Source organism: Rutidosis leptorrhynchoides, chromosome 3 (assembly GCF_046630445.1).
Source record: "Rutidosis leptorrhynchoides isolate AG116_Rl617_1_P2 chromosome 3, CSIRO_AGI_Rlap_v1, whole genome shotgun sequence".
Classification (NCBI taxonomy): Eukaryota; Viridiplantae; Streptophyta; class Magnoliopsida; order Asterales; family Asteraceae; genus Rutidosis; species Rutidosis leptorrhynchoides.
The window spans coordinates 673,975,103-673,997,329 of NC_092335.1; the positions used below are offsets into that span (position 1 = coordinate 673,975,103).

The window sequence follows — 22,227 nt, forward strand, 5'->3', positions numbered from 1 at the left end:
GTCATGATGATAAAAATTTGGTTTTTTTTTTTTTGTGTCGTACAGTAACCTTGAAACAAAACCACGATTGATTCAATCAATAATCAATGAACTGTATCAAGAGATTTAATTAATCTCGTAACTAATTCAATAAAAATATCATGGAAGTGGTAAAGTAATCTTGCGCATGTAACTGAGAGTCGGTGAGATTCAAAGAAGAATGAGATGGTACTTTATGGAATTAAAATAAGTAATTAAATCACTTATTTTGTTGAAAAGTGTAGATCAAAGAACATATGAGAAGACAGATCAATTAGTTATTTAATTTTGTTGAGATCATAAGCATACGTCGGCCATCAAAAGGATGTCGGTGATCAAAAGATAAATAATATTTGATGTTGGCTCAATAGACAACCATCAAGCAAAGACTCCGTATTAATTTGGAGTAGCTGACAGAAACGTTTAATCGGAGACAAGAATGAAAATTAGAAGAAAAAAAACGGTAGAGGTGATTTAGGGTTAGGGATCAATTAGGCTGATACCATATAAGAAATAAATTTTCACACTCTTTTGAGTTTTCTATTGATCAATATGTATAGGTACAAATACAAGAGTTAAAGATTTACACAAATACAAATATGTAAAGAATATCTATCTATCTATATCTATATTCTATATTATATATAATAACAAAGTCTTTTTTTCCTAATCATTTTTAAAAATATTTAAATGGAGAAGAAGTAACCCTTAGATCAAGAACCAACTTTCAATATCACTCATTAGATTAAGTGATCACTCAACATTTGTCTCTCTCCTCTTTTTCTATTGTTTATTGACAAATATACTCTTAAAACGACGATAAGGAGTGAAAACACGGGGGCCTGGTACTCTTCCCATTATCACAAAATCACTGAAGCAAATTAAATAAAAAAAATACACCCCTCTCTCTACAATTCTTAAGAAAACTGGACGATGGAAGAGATCGATGGAAGTGAATATTATTACGCTACGTCTCTCTTCCAAATTCAAAATATGCAGCGAATAGCTACGCAAGATTCAATAGTTATTTTACTAAATCTTAAACAAATTGAATTAGGGTTCTTTTTTACCGAAGCATTTATCCATATACAGTTAGGGTTCTTCAATAAATCCAAATCCAACATTCTCTGTACAGCTAACAATGTTAAGGTGAGAGTAATATGTATACATCAATTTCAAATTAGGGTTATTTGTTATCGAAGCATTCACAAATACAATTAGGGTTTATGTCATTCTTTTATGCCTTTATTCGTTTTAGGTTTATGATTCCCTGCATTTTAGGATTCTATAACTGTACATGAATCCCATTTTGTATATGCTTATTTACAGGTTGTTACGAAGATATGTGTATACTACTATTATTGACATATATTTTGGACTCTATGTGATGTTATTTTTTTTTTGGTTGTTTAATTCCAATAGCGATTTGGTCGGGGCAAATATGGTGCTGATTACATCTAAATATCTAATTAGACTTTTTTTCAACATAGTTTTGTACTATTATGGATGTGAAATATTGTTAATGGCAAAATGCTAGGTGAAGTTTTGATTTTACTTTGTATACTTTATATGGCGTCAATAATGTGGTTTATGATTAGTTGTTAGTGATATATTAATACATATTACATGTCGTATATTCAATTGGTTGATACCTTAGTATAGAGAACACTGATGGAATCTTAATCTGGTGGTATGCCTTCCTTGCATTCTGCAACAGGCATTGGCAGCTCAACTTTTGTAATCGCACTCATTTTAGGTTGTATTGTATGATACGTGTCCTTAAATACATTTCTTTGTATAAGCTAATCATGAAATAAATTAACTTTTTTTTTTTTTTTGTGAATCCCAACTTGTAATCTCCTATAAAACTGTACTTTATGGCAGGTCATATTTAATGCAATAACTGGTGTGAGATTGCATGTTGGTCGACAAACATAGCTTCATTCATGTTAACTTATTTTGAAGTCAGCGAATATTTGTTGGACATGACCAATTTTCCATCATATTTGATACATCATAGTTGGGTTAAAAGGTTTGTACTCACTTTGTATTCTTTTCCTACCATTTTAATTATGAATTATAGATGAAGGTTTGATAAATTACATCTAAGTTTGATGATTAGTTGAGTGACATCAGCAAGGAATGTGTGTTAAGTTTGATAATTTAAAAGGTTTGATGACTACATGTAAGTTTGAGTGCACTTCAAGTGTTTATTAAAATGTGTATGCTAAAATGAGTATGAGTATGAGCATTCCTGATTAAACAGGTTTGTCCTGGAATTTTGCTATTGTAGCCTTAAGGTTCATTGGTGATTTCATTGTCATAGATGTATTTGCGATTTTGACTTTTGATTGTATAATTAGGTTGTGATTTTCATTTAAAAAAGACAAGTGTTTATGACCTGAAATGCAATTTTGTGATTTTGAAGGGTATTAGGTTTTTTTTTTTTTTTTTTTTTTTTTTTTTTTTTTTTTTTTTTTTTAAAGAACAAGAGTAATATAGTTGGATCCAACTATATTGAGGTAATATAGTTACCCTTTTTATTGTTACATTGCTCCTGATAAACCTTTGTTCGTTCTTTGAATTTTGCAATAGATTAGCAGTAGATTTGTCTATTGAATTTTTAATGCGTCTATTGTTTTATGCACAGGAGGTGTTTGAAGAAATGACGAATATGTATTCGGTTATGCTCCCGTGTAAGTTGACATATTTTCTTTCATTGCAATGATTCTAATACTTTTCGGTCACTTTTTGTCAATGTCAATGTGTAGATTAGAATGTATGCCTATAGTTTCATTTATAATTCAGTTTGCATTTGTCTCACTGTGTCACTGTCAATAATATGATCATACAATGAAGTTTTATTACGTATGAAAGTAGTTGGAACTGTTTTGTACAAAATCAGGATGCTGGGCAAGAGTAATAAACTTAACTATTTTAATTTAGGGTGGATCTGCTACAGTTTCAAGAGTAACTGTCCAAGAGTAATTGTTCTTGCTTTTTGCTTGGTCTTAACAGAAACAACTGGGAATTAAACTTATAATTATAATTAATTTTTGGTGGATCTGCCACATTTCCAAGATATCATATCTTACAGTGTCTCACAATTCTCCACTTTGTCGCGAATCTCACTTTAAAGTCTAAATCACCATATACTAATATAGAAGTGTATTTGTTTCGTGTTGATTGAAGGTGACAAAATATTGCCCAGCACACAAACTGATGATTGGGACTCAAGTGGATCTGTTGAATATGGTGTCATTATCTTGGTCAAGCCAATTTACTAACTTATACCCTTCCTGCACTTTATGAACTGATAAAGAAGGTGTGTTGTGGTTATCTAAATAATGCACTCGTGAACTATGTCACATTTCGAAATTTTCTTAATTACATCTAAATACAAACGTTGAGAAAAAGGATCCAATAAAGGTATCAAAAGTGTACGAATTGTACCATACTCTTAACCTTCAGGTTATATTCTTTTTGTACTTCTTTTTCAATTCTTATAATTTCTCTTACTCTGAGTCTTTTGTACAGGAAGCGTATGAAGACGATGGAACAACATTTTAAATTAGTTAAGTAGATCAATTGAAACTTACTCAAACAAACCATTACAAGATACAAGAAGATGGAAACTTACTTACGAATGATACAGAAGATGGAAACTTACTTACGAATGATACATAAGAGGCAAAATAGGTGGTCCCAAAAGTATTGAATAATGTAGTAGGATTACATTGATTTTAGTCTTTCTTAAGGTTGTATTGGATGGTAGTATTTGATTTGATTATACGTATACATATATAGAATGCTAATGAGAAAATACTTCTATAATTTGTTAGAAACGGGTTGAAATGGATATGGATTAAGTGGGTCGGATTTTTAGAAGGATCTAGATCTAAATGGGTTGGATTTTAACGGTCATATCGTCAAAACTAATTATAAATTTTTTGATGGATAATCCCGCGAAGTCGCTGGTTATAAACTAGTTCTATATCTATATTAAGTTAAACTTGTCTTTCAAGCTGACGTTATCCGACTTGTTCTCTAAGTTGATGGACACGACCATGATCTCCTAATGATACGTTAACACTTTCCCCCAAATCATTGGTGGTATTTGAGGGGGTTAGAATCCCTATCGACTTCTTCTTCAATTTGTCTAGAATGCTTAGCCCACACAATTTGGACTTTCAATACAGGGTTATGAAATAAAAATTCTTGAATCGCTTAGGATCGAACAAATTTTTTCAACTCGTAGGAACTCGGTACATGTTTATGGAAAAAGTTGACCACTTTTGAAAAATTCTCGGTAACAAGTTCAAACAAAAGAAGTTTGAACTCATGGGAACGACTAGTGTATTTTTACAATTTGTTATTAGAAATGTGTATTTCAGTAACGCCAATGTGTATTCCAGATGGTAACAACAATATTACTTCGTTGTATTCACCAGTAGTGTATAGGGGTGGTCAGTATTTGGTTTGAAACCGTGGAACCCGAAAACCAAACCGAAACCAAACCGGAAAAAAAACCAAACCGAATTTGAAAAATGGTTTTCGGATCGAGTCAAACCGAAACCGAATTTGAATTCGGTTTTCGGTTTTGAAAATTCAGAATTCGGTTTAACCGAAAACCGAATTCATAACCGAATTCAAAATTTTTAAATATTTAATTTGTATAATTATGTTTTAATGTAAAAAGTTATTGTCAAGATTAGAAGAGACCAACTTAAAGAGGAAGAGCACGTCGTCTAAGACGTGATGAATTATATTCAAATTGAAATTGAGTTAAATGTGCTTGATGAATTATATTCAAAATTCATCCAAATTGAAATTGAGTTAAATGTGCTAAGCCCACATGATATTTGAGCTATGCACTAGGATTGTGGGCTACATTCTTGCCCTCAATAACTTTAATGACTCCACTTGAATCACATGTCAACAATACTAAACTCGGCAATTAGAAAAGTCCAGATAACTTTTAAATATTTTCCATCACTTTTATTTGCAGCCGATGTGGGACGAATGTTTATTTTTCATCACTAAAGATTATAAGTTTGATTAATCGTGTGGTGTCTAAGTTTATTGATAGCCGGATATCAAAGTTGGTAGCCCTTGGTTTTGCCTATGGCCATTTCCACAAATGAGATTATTTTGATGAATTATACATGAGTCTGAAAGTGTTCGATAAAAATTTGGGTAAATCCGTGTATACTGTTTGAACAAAATTTGGTTGAACTCGAACTCAGTACACGGTTACGAAATAAAAACTCTCAAATCGTTTAGAATCGAACAAGATTTGTTTCAACTCGTACGAACTCAGTAAAGTGATGATTCCAAAAATTAGTCTCTTAGCACTGTCTATAGACAGTTCTACAAACTGATTCTGAATTCGAAATTTAATTCACCCTTTTCATTGGACATTTTTATGCCTTTGCAAGATTCCACGTGTAATTTCTTAATTCTCTACTTTTGTGATATGGGAAGTAACAAGAGTATCATGTTTTGTTGGACGTTTTCATGTTTATCGAAGTAAATATATAACGCTCATACGTTGGTATCAAGTAAAAAGATATAGTACAGTATTTATACATAGGATGAAAAAGCAGGGGATGAATCAAGATCACAAGTAAAAAGACAATCATGATGATACTTTATGGAGGGGGTCAGGTTGTGTAATTGTCAGAACAGGCTCGGTTGAAAAGGGTTATTTTTAGTATGGTTCAATAAGCCAGGTGAGGTTAGATTGGATCCATCAACAATTGTCAATTTTTCTGTTTTTCTGACAGATAGTTCATGTGTTAATAATCTGTCTAAATCATCAAATCAAATAAACTATTTATAAGGTCAGCAGATATAGACTTTGGGTGACTTTTACCCATTTTAACCCACTCTGCTTGAAGCTAGATTTTGTGATCTAAAGCTTTAGGGAAAAAACAATCTGACCCAACCTGTAACTAAATGGGCAAGCATTGTCGTATCTTTAGCAGTATATAGGATTTGTAATCACCCCAGTCTATGGTGAAATAAGACATGTTATTGAATAGTTTTTGTTGTGTTCACTAGTGACTTGTTAAGTTCCTATGCATAGATGATACACAGAATGTAATATCACACCAATGAGCTTTAAGTACGAATATTACATTTTGGTGTCCGTCTGCATTACACCAGAAACCTTACAGTTCTCTACATCACACCTAAAGATGGATAAGTTATGGGTCAAAAATCACATCTGTATATGGAGAATGAGTGGGTCGGTTATGGGTCGTTATGGATAATTTGTTGTACGCTTCGATATGGCTAGGTTGACACAAAACACCTAATTTGTCTAATATTTTGTTGAAATATTCTGCTTCTAAATAATAACTAGCCTGCTGAATATGATTATAACATCACACTTTGACCGGTTCGACCCATTTTATCAATTTCCTTTGGAACTAATAACGCCAGTGATGATCAATTTTATGAATTCAACAGGATTCACAGAGTTATTACTGATATGTATCCTATCTTGAGAATAACTAAGGTCTTCAATAATGAAAAAGAAATATATTGGAACAAAAAGCCTTATATATTTTTGATCATAAAAAATATTATATATCATAAAATAAAAAGTATTATAGATCATAATATATAAAAATTAATGTTGGAATTGAATAGAGTGCACATTAATTGTTTTTTTGAGTAAAATGTTGTAAAAAATGATTTTTTAGTGAAAAAAACTAAGCCCACATGATTTGAGCTTTCCCCCAAATAATTGGTGGGTAATTGGTGGGTAATTGAGGGGGTCAGAGTCCCTATCACACCTTCTTCTTCAATTTGTCCCCAAATAATTGGTGGGTAATTGAGGGGGTCAGAGTCCCTATCACACCTTCTTCTTCAATTTGTGTAGAATGCTTAACCCACATAATTTGGACTTTACCCAAACAATAATTTGGACTTTACCCAAACAATAATTGGTGGGTAATTGAGGGGGTCAGAGTCCCTATCACACCTTCTTCTTCAATTTGTGTAGAATGCTTAACCCACATAATTTGGACTTTACCCAAACAATATCGGGTTGCAGAAATGCCTCCACTTGAATCAAAAGTCCACGTTACTAGACCAGCAAGTTAATGATTCCAAATAGCGTTTAAATACTTTTTACTACTTTTAATTGCTGCCGATGTGGGTCTAGTGATTCATATGTAATTAGGGTAAAAGATAAATGCATCGTTTGGGTAAGACATCATGTAATTAGGGTAAAAGATAATACACTAAAGATTATATGTTTGATTAATTGTGTGGTGTGATAGCCTGATATCAATGTTTGTGGCCCTTGGTTTTGCCTATGATCATTTCAACAAATTCATTACAAATTTAGAAATCAAATGGTTGAGCTTTTTCTTTTTCATACTACTTGTACGAATCTGATTTGGGGAGAAATAGACTATGAGTGACTTTTACCCATTTGACCTATTTTAACCTACTCTGCTTTTAGCTATTTTTTTGTGATTTAAAGCTTTAGGGAAAGAAACAAACTGACCCAACTATGGTGAAATAAGACATGTTATTCAATATATTTTTGTTGTGTTCACTAGTGATATGATAAGTTCCTATACTTAGATGATAGACAGAGTATAATAACACACATATGAGCTTTTAATTACAAATATTAGTTAATGGCGTCCGTCTGCATTACACCTATAACCATACAGTTCTCTACATCACTTCTGTAGATGGATAAGTTATGGGTCAACTATCATATCTGTAGATGAACAATGGGTGGGTCGGGTGGGTTGGGTTATGGATCAATATGGATAATTTATTGTACTCTTCGAAATGGTTGGGTTGATACAAAACACTTAATTGTCCGATATTTTTTTAAAAAACATTCTGAATAATAACTAGCCTGCTGAATATGATTATAACATCTTACTATTTGAATAATAATAATTTATGTCTTAGAGATAATATTTTAAGAAGGTTTTTTGTATTAAAATCACACTTTGACTAGTTCGACCCATTTGAGAAGTATATGTTTTTTTCAAATATAAAATCTCACAATAGATAACCAGTTTACCAAATTAACAATCTTTATTTTTGATTAAAATGATTAGAGCGGTTTTTAAACCATTGACCCATTCCAACTTATTTTGTGATTTTACCAATTTGAGATATGAAAAGTAAAAATGGAGCTGTTTGAGATATTAAAACATGCAAATCGACAAGTTCATAAGAAAATGGGTCAATATTGCCACCTTTTCCGCTAAAGAGAAAATAACAGAGCATATAAAACAGAACATATATCTTTTCAATGTATTAAATTTTGTGTATAATATCGTACGACCATTAACAAAGCAGCAGAAACTTTCTTATCATTGCAGTAATAGACAACAATAACATGACTCTGTTAGAGTTCTATGGTATTTTAGATAAAACTAGTGTTAGAACCCTTGCTTCACGCCGGCTGTTCGGTTTTCAATGTATTTTATTGCGTTTAGTTTGTAAAATTATTTCGTGGCGAACAATGATGTCGTTGAAGCGCAACTCGAGTCAAACTAAAAGGTATAACCCGTGAAAAATTTAAATGTTATCTTAAATTAACAATATATGTGCATCTCCGCGTTTCGCTATGGAATTGTCGATTTTTAAAAAATATAACGCAAAATAAACGTGTATGAAAAGTACCACAAATATTTAACGTTTTTTAAAAAGCGTTCGTTTTGCATATAGCTAGTGACATTGTGTTCCTAAAATTATTTACAATTTAACGATGCTGTCGGAAAAATTTGACTCGATGTGATCGAGAAGATATAGCCCGTTGTATATTTGGGTGGAGTTTATTTAAGTTTTTTTATGAAAATGATAGTTTGACACTTTACCTGTATGGGGGGTCGTTTTGATTTTTTGGGAAAAGTGTGGGGGGCTTTGTTGTGCAAATGGGAAAAAAAAAATTGAAAAGGCAAAAGTGACCTTACTATTCATTTTCACTATCTCTTTTAGAATATAGGTATAATATAATTATATGTTTTCACTAAACTCAAAATGTCATACAATCAAAATTTTCAGAAGTAAGTGAGTCCTTACAAAACATTAGCTTAAAAGGTAATATTTCACTAATCAGGATTAATTAGTAAACCATGTGATCGAGTTGGATTAACTAGAAGGCTTTCACCACGTTACCAAAATTCTGATTAACCACACGTACCACATATGAATTTACACATGTTGTACTGATTTACTGCTGATGCTGACTTGAGTTATTAAAATTAACTTAGATCTGTATGTAACTATTAGAATATATTCTGAAATAGTATCGATGCTTATTATGCTTCGAGTTGGCAATCTTTTGTCCTTTTTTAGAAGTGGAAAAGATGAGACTCTACTATGCAATCACACACACACACACACATCACATATATACATTATATATACTATACTTTAAAGTGAAATCCAAAGCAAAAAAGTATATAAGATTTAGTAGTCATTTTTCAAATGCTAACGATAACGTGCATATATACGAGATGGTCAAAGACATTGGGTAACTATAGATAGATATAATGTAATTAGGGTAGAAGATAAAACAATAAAGATTATATGTTTGATTAATGATAATGCTAAAAACAAACATATATTTCATAGCATTATTCCTCAAGAAAGACAAGCTTTTAGTTGCAATTGTTCTATTTACAAGTGATATTCGTTTAAATAATAAAAGGTGAAGACAAAAGACAGATTCGACGAATTGAAGACGCAAACGACCAAAAAGCTCAAAAGTACAAAAGACAATCAAAGAGGTTCCAATTATTGATAAGAAACGTCTCGAAATTACAAGAGTACAAGATTCAAAACGCAAAGTACAAGATATTAAATTGTACGCAAGGACGTTCGAAAATCCGGAACCGGGACCAGAGTCAACTCTCAACGCTCGACGCAACGGACTAAAAATTACAAGTCAACTATGCACATAAATATAATATAATATTTAAATAATTCTTATAATTATTTAATATATTATATTTATATTTAAACCGTCGGTAAACAAAGAGCCAAACTCCTCTGAGCTGTAAAAGTAAACTCCGCGACTCGCGGAGTTTGAAGGCCAAAAAGGCCGCGAGTCGCGGAGCCCCAAATTCAGAAACCCCCTATAAAGCTCGCGCATTCTGATCGTAAAATATCATCTTTTTCTTCTTCTTCTCATACGTAAAATATATATATATATTTATAATTTATATTTTAATTTTAATTATAATTCTAATAATAAGGGTATGTTAGCAAATGTTGTAAAGGTGTAAGTCGAAATTCTGTCCGTGTAACGCTACGCTATTTTTAATCATTGTAAGTTATGTTCAACCTTTTTACATTAATGTCTCGTAGCTAAGTTATTATTATGCTTATTTAAAACGAAGTAATCATGATGTTGGGCTAATTACTAAAATTGGGTAATTGAGCTTTGTACCATAATTGGGGTTTGGACAAAAGAACGACACTTGTGGAAATTAGACTATGGGCTATTAATGGGCTTTATATTTGTTTAACTAAATGATAGTTTGTTAATGTTAATATAAAGATTTACAATTGGGCGTCCCTATAAATTACCATATACACTCAATCGGACACGATGGGCGGGGTATTTATATGTACGAATAATCGTTCATTTAACCGGACACGGGAATGGATTAATAGCCACTAGAATAATTAAAACAGGGGTGAAATTATGTACAAGGACATTTGGTATAATTGATAACAAAATATTAAAACCTTGGGTTACACTCAGTCGACATCCTGGTGTAATTATTAAACAAAGTATTAAAATCTTGTTACAGTTTAAATCCTCAATTAGTTGGAATATTTAACTTCGGGTATAAGGATAATTTGACGAGGACACTCACACTTTATATTTATGACTGATGGACTGTTATGGACAAAAACCAGACGGACATATTAAATAATCCAGGACAAAGGACAATTAACCCATGGGCATAAAACTAAAATCAACACGTCAAACATCATGATTACGGAAGTTTAAATAAGCATAATTCTTTTATTTCATATTTAGTTTCCTTTATTTTATATTTAATTGCACTTCTAATTATCGCACTTTTATTTATTGTTATTTAATATCACTTTTAATTATCGTTTTTTTTTAATTATCGCAAGTTTATTTTATCGCACTTTTATTATTCGCAATTTCATTATCGTTATTTACTTTAAGCTTAAAATTAAGTCTTGTATTTATTTATTATTTTACATTTGGTTTTAACTGCGACTAAAGTTTTAAAATCGACAAACCGGTCATTAAACGGTAAAAACCCCCCTTTATAATAATAATATTACTTATATATATATATATATATATATATATATATATATATTTGTATTTTTATAAAAGTAAACTAATATAGCGTTAAGCTTTGTTTAAAGATTTTCCCTGTGGAACGAACCGGACTTACTAAAAACTACACTACTGTACGATTAGGTACACTGCCTATAAGTGTTGTAACAAGGTTTAAGTATATCCATTCTATAAATAAATAAATATCTTGTGTAAAATTGTATCGTATTTAATAGTATTTTCTGCTAAAATTAATAACTATTTTATACCACTCCGCTACCGCATCAAGTATTTTTGGCGCCGCTGCCGGGGAGCTTTCTAAACGCCGGAAGCGCAACGCTAATATAAAAAAAAAGAGAGATTTTTAGTTTACTTCTATTAAAAGTCGCTTTTGTAAAAATACGTTTTAAATATTCGAAAATATAAAAAGAAAAACAAAAATATAAGTATTTTTAAGATTTTGTTAAATATTTAAGTTTTATAAGTTTCTTTATTTTTATTTTAGTTTATAAAAATATAAGTTTTATTTAAATATCTTTTATTTATATAAAAACAGAAAACAAAAAAAAAAAAAATAAATAAATAAAGAAAAACGCGTCGAAGATTAAACCTGTCATCTGAATTTCTGAACCCCGCGAGTCGCGGGGTTTGAAGCTTTGAATACCGCAAGTCGCGGAGGGGACCTGACACACGACCAGGAAGCCCTAATCCTGCATTTATTACGGATTATTATTAATTATTATTATTATTATTAACCCTAATTATTATTATTATTATAATTAAGTTTATTTTTAATTTAAGTTTTATTTAATTTATATTTTAGTTAAATTAGTTTAATTAAATTGTAAAATTAGTAGTTTTATTAAATAAATAATATTTTTATAAAAATTGTAATTTTTACAACTTTTTGTATATTTTTATATTTTGTCCCTTTTTAATCGTTGTAGCGTAATATTTGTATTTTTCGCTCATATTTAGTTTTAAACTTAGTTTTTGCCATAGTCATTTTTACTCCTAGATTTTTAGGCTTTGCCGTAAAATTCCTTAAGTGCTTTTTCTTTAGACTAAGATTTAGGTGCTTTAGAATTTTGCGACGCCTTTTTAAGTTTTAGTTTCTTTTTAAGTTATTTCCATTTGGGATTTAGTTTTTCCTGTAAGCTTTAATATTTTTAGACGACTTTTACCTATGTATCAATTATCATTCCAATTAGTAATTTCAATTTGCGATTATAATTTTAAGTTAGTTGTAGTAATAAGGTTAGGTTAGTCAAGTATTTTTAAGTTTTATAAGTTTCTTTTATTTTTTCGTCACCTTTTATTTTTCAACCATTTTTCTTTTTCAACCTTTTTCCGACGAACTCTTTTTCTTTCTTATTTCTCGCTATTCTAGTTTTTAGGACATAGATTTTTATTCTACTTCTTATCTAAATTTCTTAAAATTACGAAAATTTATTTTAAGTGGTTAAATTGATAGACATCAAAATTTTCTGGTTCGTAGTAATAGTTGGATTTGTACGTGGACCGGGTTATTGGAGCCAAACAGTCCTCAATTATATTGAGACCAAACGAATCCTGCCCCTCTGCTGCATCTTTTGGCTATTCGAAACGTGGGCAAAATCAGAAAAGTCTATTGATTGAATAACTTATTATAATTTTTCTTTCCTTTTTAAAACTAATAGGATATTCAGTGAATGCACCGAGCAAGACGTTCATCACCTTTTGTACGTTCACCACCTGTAACTAGATCAAGACATTTAGCAAATATAACCGCCGTTGATTTTTCTTTAGAATCGTCATCCAGTAGACCAAGTACTTCAGTTCAAATTTCCGATAATCCATTTTTTGTACCCAACCTCACAATTGAGAATCCGGAGAATATTCAGGAACGGTTCGTAGATCCTGAACCACTAACAATTCCTCCGGAACCACCAATCATTCAAACAGAGATTGTTGAGGAACGAACCATTAAATCAGAATCATCTAGTGATACCGATTCAACAAATTCAATTATGGAGAATCTGGAACCTTTAAGTATGGAAGACCGAATAAGAGCTAAACGCACTGGCCAAGGTCACGCAATTACTCATCCAGACATTAATGCGCCAGATTATGAAATCAAAGGACAAATTCTACACATGGTGACTAATCAATGCCAATTTAGTGGTGCGCCAAAGGAAGATCCAAATGAACATCTACGTACCTTTAATAGGATCTGCACACTATTTAAAATCCGAAAAGTGGAGGATGAACAGATATATCTCATGTTATTTCCCTGGACTTTAAAGAGAGAAGCCAAAGATTGGTTGGAATCGTTACCTGAAGGGGCGATTGATACATGGGACGTTTTAGTTGAAAAATTTCTTAAACAATTCTTTCCTGCATCTAAAGCCGTAAGACTTCAAGCAGAAATTGTTACGTTCACACAGAAACCAAATGAAACTCTATATGAGGCGTGGACTAGATATGGAAAGTTGTTAAGAGGATGTCCGCAACATGGTTTAGACACCTGTCAAATAGTACAAATATTCTACCAAGGATGCGACATCACTACAAGAAAAGACATAGATATAGCAGCTGGTGGTTCTATTATGAAGAAAACCGAAACTGATGCTTACAAAATTATTGATAATACTGCTTCCCACTCACATGAGTGGCACCAAGAAAAAGACATCGTTAGATCATCTAAAGCAGCTAGAGCCGATTCTAGCCATGACTTAGATTCCATTTCTGCAAAGATAGATGCTGTGGAGAGACGAATGGAAAAGATGACTAAAGATATTCACTCAATACGAATTAGTTGTGAGCAGTGTGGAGGACCACATTTGACAAAAGATTGTCTCAGTATTGAATTAACAATGGAACAAAGAAAGAATATTTCATACATAAACCAAAGGCCTGGAAATAATTATCAGAATAATTATCAACCGCCAAGACCGATTTACAATCAAAACTAGAATTATAACAGAAATATTCCATACAACAACCAACAAGGTCCTAGCAATCAACAAGTATCCAATAATACTTATAATCAGCAAAGACCTAATTTTCAAAACAAACCACCACAACAAACCGATGATAAAAAGCCGAATTTAGAAGATATGATGACGAAGCTAGTTGAAACTCAAACGCAGTTTTTCACATCTCAGAAACAAACCAATGAACAAAATGCTCAAGCATTTAGAAATCAACAAGCTTCTATTCAAAATCTGGAACAAGAAGTGAGTAACCTAGCAAGGTTAATAGGTGAAAGAAAACCGGGAAGTCTACCTAGTGATACAAATGCTAACCCCCGGAGTGAAACAGCTAAAGCCATTACCACAAGAAGTGGTACAACACTTAAACCACCTGAAATACCTGTAACTTCTGATGAAGCCATTCCTACTCCACAAGAACCACAACCTGATCAAGATAAGGAAAAAGAACCGGTAGTTGAAAAGGTTAATGAAGATAACACAGTTAAGGATAAACCTTATGTTAAACCATACCAACCACCACTTCCTTACCCGAGTAAAATGAAGAAAGAGAAACTTGAAGTCGAGCAATCCAAATTCTTGGATATGTTTAAACAGATAAATGTAAATCTTCCTTTCATTGATGTGATTTCAGTAATGCCTAGATATGCTAAATTCTTGAAAGATCTAATTTCAAATAGAAAGAAAATGGAAGAACTCTCGGCTGTTACTATGAATGCTAATTGTTCAGCAGTGCTGTTGAATAAGATACCAGAAAAATTATCTGATCCAGGAAGTTTCACAATTCCATGTTTTTTGGGTAGTCTTAGTTCAATAGAAGCATTGGCAGACTTAGGTGCTAGTATAAATCTAATGTCGTATTCACTATACACTAAACTAGACCTTGGAGAATTGAAACCAACCAGAATAAGCATACAACTAGCCGATAGATCAATAAAATATCCTAGAGGGATAATGGAGAACATGCTAGTTAAAGTTGGTACTTTAGTATTTCCAGTAGATTTTGTTGTTTTGGACATGGAAGAAGATTCCCAAGTTCCTCTCATATTAGGAAGACCATTCTTAAACACGGCTAAAGCAATGATAGACGTGTTCGGTAAGAAACTGACCCTAAGTATAGAGGATGAGAGTGTTACCTTTTCAGTTGATAGAGCAATGCAACAACCGCAATCTGCAGATGATACATGTTATTATATTCAAACTATAGATGCACATGCAGAATTATTAGAAGAATTTCCAGAATTACAAGGAACAGGAGAATGTTCTTTAGGAGAAGGTAATGAACCAATTGATGAAGCTGAAATGTTAGCTACACTTATAGCTAATGGATATGAACCAACAACAGAAGAAATTCAAATGCTAAAAGAAGAAGACAGATATCGATATAAATCATCGATAGAAGAACCTCCGAAATTAGAGTTAAAACCACTTCCAAACCATTTGGAATACGCTTATTTACATGGTGAATCTGAATTACCTGTAATAATATCGTCTTCTCTTACTGAAAATGAGAAATCACAACTCATTTCTGTGTTGAAAGCTCATAAACCAGCCATTGCATGGAAGATTCATGATATTAAAGGAATAAGTCCTTCGTATTGCACACATAAAATCTTTATGAAAGAAGGTCATAAAACATATGTGCAACGTCAACGAAGACTAAATCCTAATATGCAAGATGTAGTTAAGAAAGAGATTATTAAACTGCTAGATGCAGGTTTGATATATCCAATTTCTGATAGTCCATGGGTAAGCCCAGTTCAATGCGTGCCGAAGAAGGGTGGCATGACTGTCATTACAAATGAGAAAAATGAGCTTATTCCTACTAGGACTGTAACAGGATGGCGTATGTGTATTGATTATAGAAAATTAAATGACGCCACCAGAAAAGATCACTTTCCCTTACCTTTCATAGATCAAATGTTGGAAAGATTAGCCGTAAATAGTTACTATTGTTTTCTAGATGGATTTTCCGGATATTTTCAAATTCCAATAGCACCCGAGGACCAAGAGAAAACCACATTCACGTGCCCTTATGGTACTTTTGCTTACAAACGCATGCCATTTGGACTTTGCAACGCCCCTGCAACCTTTCAAAGGTGTATGATGGCGATTTTTCACGACATGATAGAAGAATGCATGGAAGTATTCATGGATGACTTTTCAGTCTTCGGTGATACATTTAAATCATGTCTAGTTAATCTGGAACGAATGCTAATTAGATGTGAACAATCAAATCTAGTTCTTAATTGGGAGAAATGCCATTTCATGGTTAAAGAAGGCATCGTTCTTGGACATAAAATTTCAAAAGAAGGAATTGAAGTGGATAGAGCTAAAGTAGATGTAATTGCTAAACTTCCACATCCCACCAATGTTAGAGGAGTTAGGAGTTTTCTAGGGCATGCCGGTTTTTACCGACGTTTCATAAAAGATTTTTCTAAAATTGCCACTCCTATGAATAAACTCCTAGAAAAGGATGCGCCATTCATCTTTTCAGATGAGTGTATCAAATCTTTTAATATTCTTAAAGAGAAACTCACTAATGCGCCGATCATGATAACACCAAATTGGAATCTACCATTTGAACTAATGTGCGATGCAAGTGATTTTGCAATGGGAGCCGTTTTAGGACAAAGGATTGAAAAACGATTTCAACCTATATATTATGCTAGTAAGACGTTACAAGGAGCACAAACGAACTATACAACTACTGAAAAAGAACTCCTTGCTATTGTCTTTGCTTTTGACAAATTTCGATCATATCTCGTTCTAGCAAAAACGGTGGTCTATACCGACCATTCTGCTCTTAGATACCTATTTTCAAAACAAGATGCTAAACCAAGATTAATCCGTTGGATCTTACTCTTACAAGAGTTTGATATTGAAATCCGAGATAAAAGAGGAGCAGAAAATCTCGCCGCTGATCATCTTTCTCATCTTGAAAATCCCGAATTAGAAGTTCTAAATGAATCAGCCATACAAGACAACTTTCCTGATGAATATCTATTGAAGATAGATTATAAAGAAATCCCATGGTTTGCAGACTATGCAAACTACTTAGTTTGTGGATTCCTTGAAAAAGGATTATCGTACCAAAGACGAAAAAAATTCTTCAGTGATATAAAACACTATTTCTGGGAAGATCCACATCTGTTTAAAAGTTGTCCCGATGGAATAATACGCCGATGTATATTTGGAGATGAAGCTAGTAAAATTTTAAACCATTGTCACACAGGACCAACAGGAGGGCATTATGGGCCTCAACTAACAGCAAGAAAAGTTTATGAAGCTGGATTCTATTGGCCTACAATTTACAAAGACGCACACCTTCTTTGCAAATCCTGTGATGCATGTCAAAGGGCCGGAAAAATAAGTCAACTTGATGAAATGCCACAAAATATCATCCAAGTATGTGAAGTATTTGACATTTAGGGTATTGACTTTATGGGTCCATTTCCAAAATCTTATAATAATCTATATATACTCGTAGCCATTGATTATGTATCTAAATGGGCGGAAGCACAAGCTCTCCCAACTAACGATGCACGAGTTGTAGTTAACTTTTTAAAACGTCTTTTTGCAAGGTTTGGAACACCGAACGCTTTAATAAGTGATCGGGGTACTCATTTCTGTAATAATCAACTTGAGAAAGTTCTTAAAAGATATGGAGTAACTCATAAAATCTCCACCGCATATCATCCACAAACAAGTGGACAAGTTGAAAATACCAACCGAGCTTTAAAACGTATTCTAGAGAAAACCGTAGGATCAAATCCAAAGGAATGGTCCATTAAATTGGAGGATGCACTCTGGGCTTTTAGAACAGCCTACAAAACTCCAACTGGAACCACACCTTTTAGACTTGTTTATGGAAAAGCATGTCATCTTCCAGTAGAAATTGAACACAAAGCATTTTGGGCTTTGAAGACATGTAATCTTGATTTACATGAAGCCGGACGTCTACGATTAAGTCAACTAAACGAATTAGAAGAATTAAGACATGAAGCATACGATAATTCGTTAATCTATAAAGAAAGAACGAAGAAATGGCATGATAAAAGAATCAGAAGTTCAAAAGAATTTAAAGAAGGAGACAGAGTTCTTCTTTTCAATTCACGATTCAAGCTATTTTCTGGAAAATTGAAATCAAGATGGTCTGGACCATTCATAGTCAAAAGAGTTTTCCCATACGGAACGATAGAATTAATAAATTCAAATGGGATTGAATTTAAAGTTAATGGTCACAGAGTTAAACATTACATACATGGTCCAATGGAAGTCGACAACGAAGTTAATCACAATTTTGACACCACAGCTAACTAAGTGTGGGGAGAATCAAGTCTTTAAAGGATAATATGTATTTCTGTTAGAGTTAGATTGTCTGTTTTCATGTAGTTCTCGAAAATGGAACCCGAATGGTCTTTCCCTAGCAGACCCTAAAGAACTAGTCTTCTCCCCCCATTCTGAATTTTTATTTTTTTAGGTTTTTACAAAATGAAGACTGCCTGTGAACTAAACCATGGTCTAATGCTACACGCTTTGATCACTAAACGTAATAATGACATACTACCGAGTGAAATAGTATCAGTAATCAGAGAAAGAATGGACGGAGTTAGAAAAGAATCCAGATGCGAAGATAATAAGTTACAATTTGGTAAAGGAAAATCAAAATCTGCAGCGAAAAGAAGAGCACGACACCTAGAAAGATGTCACAAATGCGGAAAATGGTCACATGGAGGTAAATGTTCAAATAATCAAACCTATTCAAATACCGAATTTGTTACTTTATGCAGAGACGGACCGTTCATATGTTTAGAAGAAAAGACACTGAATGCTCGAGGTTACGCCTATGTAGCCATGGAAAACCAATTAAACCGACTATCTTATGAATGGGATAGATCATATAACTAAGAAATCTATTCCACAGGTATGTCTGTACAGTTTTTATTTTTATTTTTATTTTTAACCTTTTGATAATAAACGCTAATTTGTTCGCTAAAAAGTATTAAATTGGTATTGAATAAAATTAGGTTTGGCGACCGAAATTATTGATATCATTCAAAAAAATTTATTACATCACTGCGAAATTTAACGTTTATTCTTAAGGTATAAATATCTTTAAACAATCAACCCAAAATATTTTAAAAATTCGTCATGAGTTAAATTAGGTTTTGGAACCGAAATTACTTTACCGAAAAGAGGGGCGCATATTTTTGATAATATTTGATTGATTAAAGTGGGATAAAAAGCCAAAAAGATTTTTAATTTTATTTTTACCATGTTTTTAAAATTAATATTTAAATCTTAAATTAATATTGTAAACTTTGTAAAAAAAAAAAAAAAATATTTTTAAAATTGTAAATATTTGAAAAATTAATATAAGTTTGGTATGAATTTATAATATAAATTTTTAAATTAAGTTTGGTGTGAATTTTTAATTTTTAAAAAAAATATAAATTTTTAATTTTATGCATTTCGAATTTTAATTTTGGTGTGAATTTTTAATATAAATTTTGAATTTTATATTTAAGTTGTGTGAATTTAAAAACAAAAATTTACTTTATTTCATTAAGTTAAAAATATGATTTTTAAAATTCGTCGTAAGTTGAAGACTAGGTCTTTGAACTGAAATTGCTTTACCCGAGAGAGGGACGAGAACTTTTATTATCATTATTTTTAATCTCATTGAATTAAATTATGCCAAAAAAAAAAAAAAAAAAAAAAAAAACCCAAAAATCTTAGCTTTTAAAACAATCGCTACAAAAAGACAAATTTTGAAATTTTGTCGAGGGACGGACTAGGACATCGATCCGAAACGACCTCGTCCTAAATAACAAGGGAAACAAAATTTTAAAATTAAGTACTTAATTGTTTTATAAGTTAATGACTAAAAAAAAAAAAAAAAAAAAAAATAGCAAACTCCGCGACTCGCGGAGTTTGAAGTGTAATTCACCGCGAGTCGCGGAGGGATGAAAAATCAGAAAAAAAATAAAGAGCTGGAACAGGTCAGTCCCAGCCCCAAAACAAAAAAAAAACTGCGAAAAACTGCACGCAAAAACCCGAAAAATACACCCCAAAATCACAATTTTTAACCGTTAATCACCAAATTTTTTACTAAAATCATGTTGAGAAGGATGCTATCTAGGAATTACTCAAGAAAAACGGTAAATTTCTACACCTAAACACCATTTAATCCGAAATTTGGTGTTCTTGAGCAATTTTTTCCTCAATTTGATTTTGATGCTTTTTAGTGTAATTAGGCTTAAATTGTTTATGTATTATGCCTGTATAACCTAGATTGATGCTGTTTAACATGATTAGAAGTCTTAAACTTCAAATTTTGAATAATCTAGGGTTTGTGTTCTTGAGCAATTTGGGGCTTTTTGATATAAACAGGTTATGGCCGATTTTTGTCATGAATTGTTGCTAAATTAAGTAGTGTAACATGTTTAGGTAGTTAAATGATCCAAACTTTGAGCCTAAACATGATTTTGAGAATTAAAGTGGACTTTTTCAAGTCTAAAATTCATGAACTTGATTTTTGAAAGATAATGCCATTTGAGACTTGTTTAATTGCTAGTAATGATTATTTTGACATGTTATTTGAGTTGAATGCTTATGAACTTGGCGAACATTTTCGTATATGCTTATTTGAAAAAGTGTAGATTTGATAAAAATGTGAAAATAAGCTTAAGTTTAAAATGTCATTGTAATTATTTTGATTGATGATTTTACTGACACTAATGCATATTTGGATGCACAAAAATTGTGTTTGATGTGTTGATGTGCGAAAAGTGGTATATGAATTGTTGTATGGAAAATACCGGTTTTAGAGATTGCTACACACTAACGGGCAGTGTACCCGATCGTGTAGTAGTATAGTAACTGGTTTAGTTCCGTGTATCGTTCCAAGGACAGTTATATCAGTCAAACTAGAATTAGAAACTATATTATGATTAACTAAGTGAATGAAAGTTAAAAGTACAAGTTTTATGTTTTGGTGGCTATTTAACGATTTAGCCAAATCAAAGAAGGTTAAATGTAAAAACAATATTTTTGTCTTTTAAATTTATGAAATGATAATAAATGCAAATAAAGCAAGTAAGATAGTTTTGAATTAAATCAAAGAGATGAAATGTTTATCTAGATATTTTACCCTCGGTATTGGATGTATTTTTTAGATATTAAGTCCTGATTGAATAATTATGTGTGTAGTTATCTAATAGGTTCACTAAGAGTTCTCTCGGATAAACACGCAAATACAATAACAAGATCAAGGGTTCCCTTTTCACTATGGTTCTTGTATTTGTAATCAAATAACTATAAGCATGCTAATCACCTAAATCGACTCGCCAAGAGTTCTCTTTAGCAAGTACTCAAACTAGAATTACTAAGCGAGGGTTCCCTATTACTTAGACCTTTTCGTTTATGACTAGTTGATCAACAAGATCAAAGACTTGAATAACAATTGTCTTTGCGTTCGCTCTACACAATTCATTCCTATTTTGTTTAACCGTTTTAATCTAGTTTACCCCCTTGGTCCGGTTTAGCAAACAATCAATCTAAGACAAGTTGATTGTAAATCAATATGATACATCAACAAGAGTTCTCTTTATCAACAACATATCAATTAACTTGATACAAATGATTTTAACAACAATAAGCATGGTTCTTAATTCAAGCTTCAATCTATCACGCATAATACATTCAATCAATAAGATTACATCCAATACCTTTGTTATTAATCTAGACAAACATTATAGAAACTAGCCAACAATCATGGTAACAGACAATAATACAATCAAATTATTAACTGAAATCATTGCTGAGAACAAGTAAATAACCTACAAGAACAAGAGTTCTTGGATGAAGAAGGTTTTGATGGATGATGCCTTGATGTTGAGCCTCTTCAAAGAGGTTGGA

The 22,227-nt window shown here is 32.0% G+C and overlaps 1 long non-coding RNA gene across 2 annotated transcripts; it reads left to right on the top strand.

The window, feature by feature from the left end:
* The first annotated feature begins 889 nt into the window (after positions 1-889).
* Positions 890-3,861, top strand: LOC139899384 (uncharacterized). 2 transcript variants are annotated; one of them, XR_011777451.1, is made up of 5 exons: positions 890-1,167; positions 1,903-2,050; positions 2,669-2,714; positions 3,211-3,447; positions 3,556-3,861. It is a non-coding gene; the product is annotated as an uncharacterized lncRNA (long non-coding RNA). The 2 variants fall into 2 exon arrangements; XR_011777450.1 differs by having other exon boundaries at positions 3,211-3,343.
* The last annotated feature ends 18,366 nt before the right edge of the window (positions 3,862-22,227 follow it).